Genomic DNA, 12366 nt, shown 5'->3' with positions numbered 1-12366 from the left:
TTCCTGCCTGCCTATAAGAGTGCCTGTGAGCAGCAAAATTAAATACAGCTGTAACTTTCCGGTATGGTACAACAGCTATGCATTCACCTCCCAGGGGTCCAGAACTGCACCTCAAAAAGCACGTGCCAAGTATAAGTTATGCCCATTACTTTAAAAGACATCACTCTCAAAAGAGAGCGGTCAGATACCATCATGGAAAGATTGGGGATTGTATTGAATCTTCGTTGCCATCAATGCCCTTTACAGTAATACGATAAATGTTTCAATCATATAATGAATTTGCTGTATCGCATTTGTTCTCTGGGCTACTGAAGATCAGTGAAGAACTGATCAATCGTAGGCGTAAAGTTTTCAGCAAGAAGCCGAAAGCCACAATCGAGACGTTATTGCCTGCGTACAACCTGCATCCCAAAACACGTGGAGTTATCAGAGTTACCCCAACCTAAAGAAAGAGATGTTACTGCCTGTTCTTAAAATTTCTTCATCCCAGCACAGGGTAAAGCTTCTGTGGAGCAAACGATGCCAGGAGATACCAGCACTGTGTCTGCTGATCTACGCTGAAACCTCAGCCAGATTGTCTCATTTTTTGGATCTCATTTGCAACGGATTAAGAAAGATTATCCCAGGGGCATGGCAATGGACCAGAGCCCAGGAGACCATTTCAAGACATCTGTAATAGCACAAAATTAACAACATCTCTTCAATTTTGTCTTAAGGCCTCACTCATTAGAGAGATAAGGGTTTTTATTACCTTCAAATAATGCATTTATAAACAATCCCCTCCATTTCTCAACAAGCCTTTCGTTACTGTCATTATGAGCCCCGGACTCTGCTTTCCTTCCCTTGAGAGGGGGTCAAGTTAACATCTTCATTTTCTCTACCACTCATCTGCAACGAAACTACCTATATACATGGTGCAAACAAGCTGGAACCACACCATTAATTTCAACTTTGTCAGCTCACTCTGCTGACTATCAATATTTGACAGAAATTAAGTAAGGACTACAATTTAAATAAATTTCAGGGGATTGTGCCCACATGAGCAGGCATAGCAGAGGATGCGAAAAGGGAAGACACACCGGTTTGGATTTGGGGGACAAACACTCGCCACTAGATAACCAGACTTCTTCGCTGGAGACCTCTTGTCAAAAAAGGGGGTCAGGGAAAGAATTTAACCCAAGGTCTGGGAAAAGAAGATCACTGTATCTGAGATCAGCTCTCCACACCAGGCCTGCTTGGTGGGAAACACCAGCCTCCCCGAGACCGTGCTGCAGCTAGCACTGACTCCTCGGCAGCGAGCGAGGACATCTCATCTTTCAGAGAAGCGACGTTGCTAAGGCAATCAGACAAAAGGCCTGTTGTCCACCCTAGTCCACGATTTCTCAACTCATCCCATCGCTACCGGCTATGGGGCAGTTCAGTCCCTAAGAGAAGCTCCAGCTAAGTCCAGTCACCGTTGCAAAACCATGCAACTCCGAGCAGAGCTTAACGGCAGCTGATGTTTTCTTCCATCTTCCGGCTGCTCCGGAGCTGGCAGAGAACTGGGAAATTTTGAGAAACAGGGCTTATGTGAAAATAAGGCCAAAAGAGGGGGAAGGCGATAAAAAGAGCAGAAAGACAAGTCAGCAGGCAAAGTGTGAAGAATTAAAAAAAAAAACCCAAACCCAGAATGGATTAGGCACAACTCCAGCATAAATTGAGACTGGCCTACAACTTCTACCCTTGGTTTTCCTCAGGAACCAGAGGGAGGAAAAAAAAGAAAAAAAAAAGAAAAAAAAAGAAATTGTCAACTGCTGGACAGCCTTCCAGTTTCCCACACCCTTCTGCAATCTTTATAAGCCTCTGAAATCCAGTTGTTTAAAACCAGCCCATCCTCGGCAGATATCGATGCTGTGAGTCAGCAGCGTCTCTTCGCAGATGTGATCTCTCCCAAAGCGACTGTTTTCCAGAGCAACGTCTCCAGACCAAACGTGGTGTCAGCGCAACCRTCTCCTTTGCAGCTTGCTGCCAGCCCAGAGGAGAGGAAGAACAACCGCGGAAACCACCCAGCACGCCAAGCTGGTTAATGACAGAGCAAAGAAATAGGTTTACYCCAGATTGTGTCAACTTTCCTATCAAGCTGCTCCAAGCTAGAAGACCAACATTTTTTTTCCTCCCCTTTTCAATATAAGAAGCTAAAGAAAATAGAAACAACGCCTTTAACTGCCACTTCAATTTTTCACGGCAGCATCTCATCTCCTCCTCCGTGATCACAGGCAGATGCATGGGTCAGAGCTGCCAAAAGCAGTAAATCCCACTCACAAGAAGCGAAGTTACACGTGTGAAAACTAAGCAATCCTTGTTTTGTACATAAGTATATGTTTCTGATCTCTCTAACCCTGTTGTGTGTGGTACGAGTTCATCCTGCTAGCTGCCACAGTCCTTCGCCTACGTGAGCCCTGGGAAACGGTGCCAAAATTCAAGGTTAAAGGAACAAGTCAGTGRAAAAATCCCAAAGAGCAGAGCATCACATGGAGGAAAAAATATATATATAACAACAACAACAAAAAAAAAGGTGTTGATCCAAACCACCCTCTTGGAGAACCCACCACAGTAAGTCCCCTCCTGTCAGCAGATACAGAGATTTGCGCAGGTCAGAGTTGCCCAAAGCGGCAAATCTTTCCTCACAAAAAACAGTCACACGTGTGAAAACTGCATGTTCCTTGTTTTGTACCTAACGGTCTGGGGAAGGAGACCCCAAACACCTAGTAAACCAACGGCAAACAAACCCACTGCCCTAAAAGAAAGGGAAAAGGAGACAAAGACAGGATGCAGAACGCCCGAGAAGAAAGTCAAATCAGAGCAAGAGTTTCCTACTACAGATTTGATTTTCTATACTGCTTTTTAGCCTGTTTCATTTGGAAAACACCACATGCGTACTTGCAGTAGGTCTTCAACCACCTCTCCGCTCTGCTCTCAGTAATTTGTGAAGTCAGTGGCCATTTCAATCAAATTTAATACTGGTGGAGAGCTGAAAGTTCCCGTATCTTTTGTGGAAATTAATATATCACTCTACGGCCAGGCAGCGACATAAATTATTGCTCCYGTAAGCGAATGGCCACACTGCGAGTTTGACGTCTACCCGTCCTGCCTGGTTCATGGATCGGGCCCCGCGCAGCCCCGAACCGGGCGCCGAGCGCGCTGCCTCCTCCCTCTGTGGCCTGGGGAAGGACGATGCCTGCAAAGACACGAGATCCAAACCCGGGGAAACCCGGCTTCGCAGTTCTGCGGCTTACTGAAAGCTGCTCTGGTTTGGTAATTCTGTCACTGAGCAAAACTGAAAAACAACCACAAGTTGATCAGGGTTTATAGTAACGAATTAACAGGACTTTTCTGGCACCTCAGGACAAACTCCTTAGGACAGAAAGGGAAGCAAACCACACCGAAAGCAGTGCACACGCATAGGTGTCACGGGTTTGAAAGCGCACAAAACAAAGCTGTGCCCAATCCAGGAGGTTGAAAGCTTGACAGATTTAACCCCGGTTTATCTGGAGGCAAATTAGCTGCTGTAAAAACACAGGGCTTAGGCATTACCTCATCTGCTTGCAGGGGATTTCCCCTCCCCTCTTTCTCTCTCTTTTTAAGGAGAAAAGAAAAAAAGCTAAACCATTCTCACGTTCCCAGCTTGAGGAACATCATTCATTCCTAACAGCCTCAACGACATGAAGGGGTGGATCAAACTCCTCACAGGAGCCCTGCAAGCAGGGAGGCCCCCACCTAGGYGGCTTTGCAAGTTCAAACGGTGGAAGATCCTATCTCGGATTGAGCAGGAAAGGCAGCGTGCCCCTCGGGTTTCTCCGTTCAGATCCGAGGGTGAAAAGCCCACGTTTCCCAGGTTATGACCTGCAGAAAAAAGCCAGTGTGATTTGTGGGCTAAAGTCCCACACGCTGCTGCTCACCCTGCTCCAGCCAAATCGGGACCCAGGGAGATGGGTGGYTGAGCCTCATTTGAGTCTTCCTCTCATTCCTACCATCCATACGAATAACTCAGATATTTTAAAGTGCCTAGATACTACCCTGCCTTAAGAGGCCAGCCCGAGAGGCAGAGAAAGATCAGCTGCAAACTGAGCTGCTGGGGATATTTTCAGTGTCCGTCCTCTCGTTCCAGCTTGGCCAGTCATTTTGTGGGCTCATTCTCCCTTAAGAGATGCCGATCTCTGTCAGTGCAAATTTGTTGCTCAAAACTTGGCAGAACCCTAGTTTTGCAGCACCTGCTCTTCAACACTTGTTTCACGGAGCTTTCTTTGATATATGTGTATTCAAAGATGATTTTTCAGCTGCTCGGGTTACCTTTTCAAACCTGGTACGGTTCTGCAACCTAGACACATTACAATTTGCCAGGTTGTTAAGTTTTAAAAAAATAATCATAGCAAAAAGGCAGCACAGCCCTTTTATCATGCCTTTAGCCATTCAAGAATACAGTGAGAATTTTCTCCTCAGATTAAAAGGAAATTTAAGTAACACCACAGATGAGCAATTCTGGCTTAAAAAATATTTTATTTTCCTAGAAAACTATGTGTGTAGAAGTCCTATTAAAGACAGCTTTCATTTTTGCTAAGCCCAGAACTGTAAGGCACATAGAAGAATAGGCTTTACTGTCAGAATGTAATTTAAAAAAAAAAAAAMAAAATCTCAGTTCTGTTTGCTATGGAGATAGTCAGGAGCYGAGCTCCTGGGAGAAAGCCAAGCAAACAAATTTTCACTCAGATTCCAAAAGGTCATTGCAAACAATTGCTAAAATGCAATACTGAGAGCAAATTATGCTCATTTTTTTTCCCCCTTGAACAAGATATCTTTACAGCTCTAGTTATTACTTGGAAAGAATTGCAATCCCAAAGATCACATTGCCAGTTAAATAATTAGGACACGAATACCAGGGAGCCATTAAAACCGCACTTCAAAGTGACGAGGCTACACAACTGTTTGCTTCCTCTTCCTCCCCCTCTCCTTTTGCATAACGCTGTTCCCAAAACAGATCTCATCAGCAGCTAAACTTGGGCCAGAACGAAGACGTTCCTTGCCATGTATGGGAAATAATCGAGATTAGAAATTTCACTGCTTGTAATAGAGGAGCAGAAGTCCTAGTGAGAAGGCCTCCGAATAAGAAGTTGCACAATACAAGTGCTCCCGTCTCAGATTTGCACCGATACCACGCACCTTTCGCACTCTCTTGCTGCCAAGCAGCCTTCAAAACGGGGCATTTTCTTCTTTCAGCGCAACGCCAGTCCCCGCTAACAGGAACTGCGTGTGTCAGCACAAATCTCAGCTTCACCCAGCAGCACGCGGGAGCTGAAAAACGAGCATCCTCTTCTAGTGCCCTCCATAGCCACATACAACACTGAACCGTTCCTGCCCGCTCAGCAGGCTCATTTATAACAAGTCCCACAGCTTTGCTAAATTACCCTTGCTGGTGCTGAACAGAGACTCTAGATTTGCAATAGGGATAAACAAGGKCCGGAGCATACTGCCCTCACCGCCTTGGCAGCAAAATTCAGCTCTGCCTCTGCTCCGGAGAGGTACCAGAGCTGGGTCAAAGCATCAAAATATAGAGGCTCCTTGCTCCCTGCCAAGGGAACGGGTCTCCTCCCTGGGCACTGTCAGCTCTTCCCAAGATTAATGAGATGCTCATGTTTCCACTGTTAGTTCCTATCTTAGGAGAGCCAGGTTAGCTCAGACAGGCATATCTTAATGCAGGATCTTTAAGACAGTGAACTAGCAGTAACAGAAGTGTGTGAAAGCGAGGGGAGCTAATAGAAAGCCTCAGCTACAACCCCATCCCTTCCTGAAAGGCTCCACAGGAGCGCACAGATTGCACACGCACAGCAAGACTTAGCACACCATTCGCCCCGTACACACACAGCTTCTGGTAAGCAGGCTAAGAATAGGCACAGCGAAGCACCCGAGCCAGACGTCCCTGAAAAGCAGCGTTAAGCTCGCGAGAAATATTCGCAGTGCTGCTTTTGCTTTAATCGGTTTTAAGGAGAGGAAATTCACTTTGCTTCTTTTTATAAAAGCTACTCTATTACATTCGTCAAACAGCTGCCACTTTGCATCCCAGATATAGCTGCTTTCAGGGGTAACCAAAAGGATCTCCGTGTCTGCGCATGCATTATGTATCAGAGATGCATATTAAAACAGACTTGAGATCCGTCTAGAGATTACATGTCAGTCCTTTCCGCGGCAATGGAATTATACAGGGATGCAAGTCGGTGCAGAGCCTGGGTCGTACTTGTATAAACCGCTCCGGAAGATGCTTTGGGCCCAGGAACGCTCAAGAAGACAGTCAGTCAACTCAGACAAAAAGCATCATCTTCCCTAACATCATCTTTGACAAGGAAGAAATAATTGCAGAATTTGGCCTTTCTATTCAAGAGCAGCATCGTCCTGGCAATGTAAAATTCATTTCCAGAGAAAGGGTAGGGCTGGCTCCCGAAAAAAAAAAAGTTTTAGCTTCTGTACAAACGCTTTCAGATACCTGCCAGCTCCAGCTCAATTTTTACTCTTGACTAACTACACCCTTGAGAGTACTTGCAAAAGGCTTGGTATTATTCATTACCGCCACAAAGTGAAAACAAAGTCAGAAGACCCTGGAGGCAAACGTGAGAAACCAACAGCATGATTTCTTTGAATCTTTTTATTATTATTTCCATTAAATCTAAATTTCTGTTAACCGTTCTGAGATTAACATCAGCATTAATGTATTCACTCTGCGATAGGGGCACCGTGCAGATGTTACCAATTCACAGCTTTCCTGTGAAATAAGGTAGCATTAAGCCCTATTTTACAGACGGGAAGCCTAAAAAAATTGGCAGGGCATGGCACAGCCCATCAGCGACAGACTAAAAGAGCTTGCGGGTGCATCAAATCCTACCCGCTCCATTGCAAACCTGCTGCGCCACAAGCGCATCTATGTTCTGCTTTCAGCAAGACCAGCAACATTAACAACCACCCAGGACTTCTTCACAAAACCGTTACAGGGACCACTCTTGTTTTTCTCCGGGCCCTTGGTTTCGTTGCTTGATTCACAACTGAGAACTTGTGAGGGAAGGCTTAACAACAGCTAATTGTCAGACGCCACAGTAATTAGTGGCAGCTTTCCAATGCATCCATCTCTGGCTAGTTTTCCGAGAGCTCGCTCCTCCCCAGTCTCCACAGTAAAATGAAGGTGCACAAGGTAGGCGGCAGATTCATTTACCAGTACCAAGGTCTTCCCAGGAGAGACGCCTAAGGAAAGAAATACCTTACCTAAACAACGACTTTTGTTTTTTCTTCTTTTTTTTAAACCAGCTGCTATGGGGCTGCTATCTTTATTAATAATCCGAGGATGATGTTAGCCTATTCACTGGCATGTATTATTAGACGTACAATGCATTCCTGGTAGTCAACGGGCATCTGTACTGCGTGTTGTCTCTGGTCAGTGAATTACCTCTAAACGAGGAAGATGGTATCACATTGCCGTGTCTTCCTGCCCACCTGCTGGTTAGACATCAGGTCTTTGATGTTACTACTCCACCTCGAAAAAAGGCCGAAAGTCTCTGACGATTTGCAGACCCCTAAAAGTTTTCCGGCAGACACAAAGGCTCCCTATAGCAAATTCAGGCCTGCTTGGCTTAGACTCTATGGATCCCTCAGAAGAAACGCACAGGGCAGAGCCTCAAACCACTGCTCTATATATTTAGGCTCTGCTTTCAACTCTGAGGCTCCCCGCTTGTTTGGCAGCTCTTCGCGTCACAAGCTCCAGCATGCTCATGCCAACCTTTTCCAGGACTCATCTGCATGTCAGCGGCGCTCCACAGCACACACTCTGCTCCGACCAACACAATCCAGAACACAGCGCTTCCCACTAAGTGCCTACACAGAACAGACCTGCAGGGTAATTGCTTCCTCATGCCCATAATAGCAACACAAAAAAAAAGACGTGTACAAATTTCAGCCCAACACACGCCTGCGTTACATATGATGCAGAGGCATTTAATCAAGGGGGGAAAAAAAAAAAAAAGAAGTCTTCCCCGCATTCAGTGACGTTCTTCATTCCATCACTTTCAAATCCTGACCCACAAGACGGGGCCTAGGCACATAAAGGGATGGAGAAAAGAAAGGCATATCTTCATATCGAGATGTCTTGACAGGACAACGCAATGGAGCACGATGGTAGATTTAGTTGTACTGTCTTTACAGAAGCAGAGGAACCAACTGTCCCACTAAGATGCCAAGCTTGAATTTATCATCTATTTGACTGGAGTCAGAAAGTATTCAACCTGCATTGAAGTGTCCCCTAAGTAAGGCAACGCATACGTAGAACAATTTATTTGTTGCTCTATGACATTTTGGCTTTCAAATAAACACATGAATTCACAGATGACCAATATACTGGCACAGATCTGAGATGACTACATAGCTCAGCAATGTGGTGACACAGAAAGGCTAGCACAAAACAGCAAGGAAGTCCATCCTACACAGTCAGATCTCAGGATAACACCTTAGGAAAGCGCAGCAGCACTCGTAGCAAAATGCAACAGGACTGGAAATGAACCTCCGTCTACCTGCACTGCCAGCGTCCCCAAGAAGAAAGTCAGAGGCAAAGATATCTTGAGTATTTTGAATCATAAAAAAAAAAAAAGCATTCTATGAAAAAGGGCAGGCAAAAGGCTAACCAGCTAGAAATTATGCAGAGAAAAAGAAACAAAAATATGTTACCTGTACAGTGGGAAATAAAAGTGTTAGTAGAAATTTGTATTAGAAGAAACTTGAGAGGTCTTTTCTGCATTCACGGGTTAATCCCATGTATGAGACTACTCTCCAGAAGTCAACTGCATCCGTAGAAAAATGACACACCTTTTCTAAATGCACCAAAATTCATGGGGGCGGGGGAGAGGCATAGAAAATATTATCCCCCAATTCCCATGCAGTGAGATCCCAACCACTTAAGGAACTGACTGCAAGGGCAGAAATTCTGAGACTAATTTAAACATGCGCCTTTCAAAAAACCCTCTTCGCATCCATTAGTGGCTACAGATTATCTGTTGGTTTGGGGTTTTAGGGTTCCCTCCCCCCCTACAAACATAAAAGATTAATTTGCTTAATTTATGAGGCTTGATTTTCTGTACTTCACTTGCTTTAATCAACAAGAGACAGGTCGCTTTGTAGCGTTATTGATTATGTCAATGTAGCCCTGAGAAATCGGATTGCTAGTCACCAAAGGTAGCAGAGCAGACACCAGCAGAGGGAGCACAGCTCACCCATGTACATGTTTTATAAAACACTGGATATCTTAAACTTCCTCAGCAAACAAACACTAAATTTAAAAAAATAAAGATATTGGAACTTGCCATAAAATTGCTATAATCTTGCTGGACATTACCTACAAGTCAAGTATTAGGCGTGAGCTACAAAACGTCCTTTCAAATCCATTTGCGATAGATTAGTCAGTCCTCTGAACTGCTCTTGCTGGTAACAGACATCAATTAACTAATAGCAATGATTTCACAAAAATGGGATTTCAATTTGCACTTCAAAACTGGCCCTGCAACTGCTGCATAATAACATCAATTCACCTGGTCAGCCGGCACTCAAGGCTTCCTACGCCCAGGCAATCCAGGGATCGATTAGCTGTGAGCCATGGAGCCGTACATGTGTCTGTCTTTCTCCTTCCTAACAAAACCCCAAAACCTCAAACTGGCTTTGCATCTCTTCTCAGGCAACATCCACCAACACCCACCTTATCTGCATCTGACAAAGAGCCCTCTGAGCTGCAGGAGCGAAACTCAACCGCGACTATCACCACTAAACTCCTTTAAAGCCTTCTCCGAGAACAACACTTTGGGCTCTCTGCTTATGTGCACGTGTCGAAATTGCAACCGCAGCACCGTAAGCACACTCACACCAGCTTACGCTCAGCCAGCACAGCCGAGAGCAGCGTAGGTTATATTAGACCACTGGAAGTGCTGGCTGTGTTCCCCGAATCTCATGTGAATTCTACCCCTGCTGCACAGCTGCATATTAGCAGAGCTAATATTAGCTTATCTGTACTGAAATGGCACATGTCTACATATACACATGACTGTTATTTGTCTTTTTCATAAGGAAACAAACAAAAACTCCACGTATTTTGCTTGCTGCACGGGTTAGGACACACAAATCCCAATCTGGGTTAGGATTCTTTTGTTAATTAGTTGCAGCAAAAAAATCCAGCCCGGATCAAAACCCCAGAGCTAGGAACTGTTTCAAAACGCTCACTCAGTTCCTGCCCCAAAGAGGGGTATTTAGACAGAACAGATCACAGGTAGAGAAGAAAGACAGCAATCACTGGAAAACACTATCTGGCTGATGAGGAGACAGGATTCAACGATCAGGAGGTCCTTCCCAGTTCAGGAGGTCCTTTCCAGTTCGGTGTTTCTGTGGGGTTTCCAAAACAGAAATATTGCCTCTGGACTGGGAACCAATTCACATTTTACTGCTATGATCTTGGCTTCAAACAACTGGCACATGTGGCTCGCTGCATTTCCCACCCCGGTGAGGTCATTACTGTGGGAAGGGGGAGGAAGAGCATGGGAAAACAGGCAAGAGAACTCGGAGAGGCCACAGGAGTCAAGCAACAAGGAGAGAATCAGGTAGCAGAGACTATAGGAAAAAAAAATATATATATATATGTGTGTATATATATATATATATATACACACACACAGCCAGGAGGAAAAAAGACAAACTCTACCAACTTAAGCTGAGAGCATTTCAAGACATCTAGCCAAGGAGAGCAGACTCAAGATGGTCTCTGGCTGCACAAAGGCAAGCCAGCCCCGGGAACGCGTCAACAGCATTGAACTCGTCTGAACAGCCCCAGAGGTCCATGCTACAAACATTCTAGGGAAGATGGTGATCTTTCCCATCCCGTCTTAATGGTGCACAAACAACCCTCCTATTTTGCCATATATTGTTGGGAAATAGCCTAAACGAAGGCAATTCAAAGAATAATTTGTTTTTTTTGGTGTGTGCTTGCTGCTTCTGCTCTGACTTGACGACTGCCAAAACCCATCCTTGTACTGTACTGTAGTTGAGCTGCCAGAAAAATTTGGCTGAATTTGTGCTCAAATGAAGACAGTCAATGACCTTTGCTCCAGCATCTCTTAACACTGAGCTGAACCAACGCAAACTCTACTTCCCGAAATGAAAATTGGAAAAGAGACACCACAAAACATAGATATATGAATAAAGTGGCACTTAACAACAGGACTCTCAAATAGTACATGAGGTTAAGGGATCGGGGGGGGGGGGGGAACGACACTTTCCTCTCCCCAACACCACGTAACCAGACTATGGTTCATTACTGATGTTACCTTTGCATAGAAACCAGTTTAGGATTAGTCATTACTTAATAAAACCTGACAACATACAAAACACACCCCTTGTTCCAAGAACCGTACTGTCTTAAATACAACAGAAACACTGAGCAAAATACATTTGTAATGGCTGTGTTAGACTCCAGTCTTTGAGGTGCTTATACATGTAGATTCCTTCACGAAAACATGAATATCTGGAGAATAATCACCTGCACATGACACCACTTTCAGGAAACAAAGTTATTTTATCTTCTTTATACAGATACTAGACTTGCAACACTGAAACCCAGAAATTTTAAAGCCGAGCTAGGTATCAGGACATCAACACGCACATTTTATCAGACGCATGCACAGGCGACCAGAGACCAGTAACTAGTCAGTGAGACTCTCGATGTTTGAATTTTAACATGCACAGCAACAGAACAGCAYATCTAAAGAGGATGTTTTGTTTTGCAGCATCTTTGCGAATCCTTAATGCCRTTTCAACCACTTCCAACTCCTCCGATTTGTTTAGTTTAAGACTAGCATAGGGAGGTGTCAGGCGGTCAGCAGCAAGGTGTTAGCCCCATGCTAGTAAAATTTTTGATCGGGGAAAGACCCTTATGTTTTTGAGTAAAAGGAAAACAGGAAAACAGMAGGGATTTTGCCAGGTCTCCAGGACACCGGGCAACAGGGCGATGTGGTAACGAAGCACATTGGGGTCAGCACTTTCYGGACCCGGCGAAGCCGGACCGGGCACCGGGCCTCGTGCCGAAACTGGCCTCAGAGCGGAAGGCGCGAGGCGGCATCCGTCGAAGCCAGAGAGGGGAGATGGGACGAGGGGGCCCGGGAGCCGCCTGCGCCCCTCTCGGCTTCGCCCCGGCCCCTCGCAGGGTTAGAGATGCCGCAGGGAGGGAGGGAAGGGGGACGGGGACAGGCGGGAAGGCTGCAGCCCCTCCACAGCGCCTGGCGCCATCGCAGCCCCCCCGCCATGAGGGGGCCCAACCCTGTG

General features: G+C 45.5%; 1 protein-coding gene across 3 annotated transcripts in view; it reads right to left on the bottom strand.

Annotated features, from left to right (window-relative positions):
- EXTL3 (exostosin like glycosyltransferase 3) overlaps window positions 1-12366 on the bottom strand; it is a 123512-nt gene that overhangs the window by 110636 nt on the left and 510 nt on the right. The gene's annotated exons all lie outside the window — the stretch shown is intronic.

Source organism: Apteryx rowi, unplaced genomic scaffold (genome assembly GCF_003343035.1).
Source record: "Apteryx rowi isolate R43461 unplaced genomic scaffold, aptRow1 scaffold_251, whole genome shotgun sequence".
NCBI lineage: Eukaryota > Metazoa > Chordata > Aves > Apterygiformes > Apterygidae > Apteryx > Apteryx rowi.
This window is presented reverse-complemented; position numbering and strand designations above follow the sequence as displayed.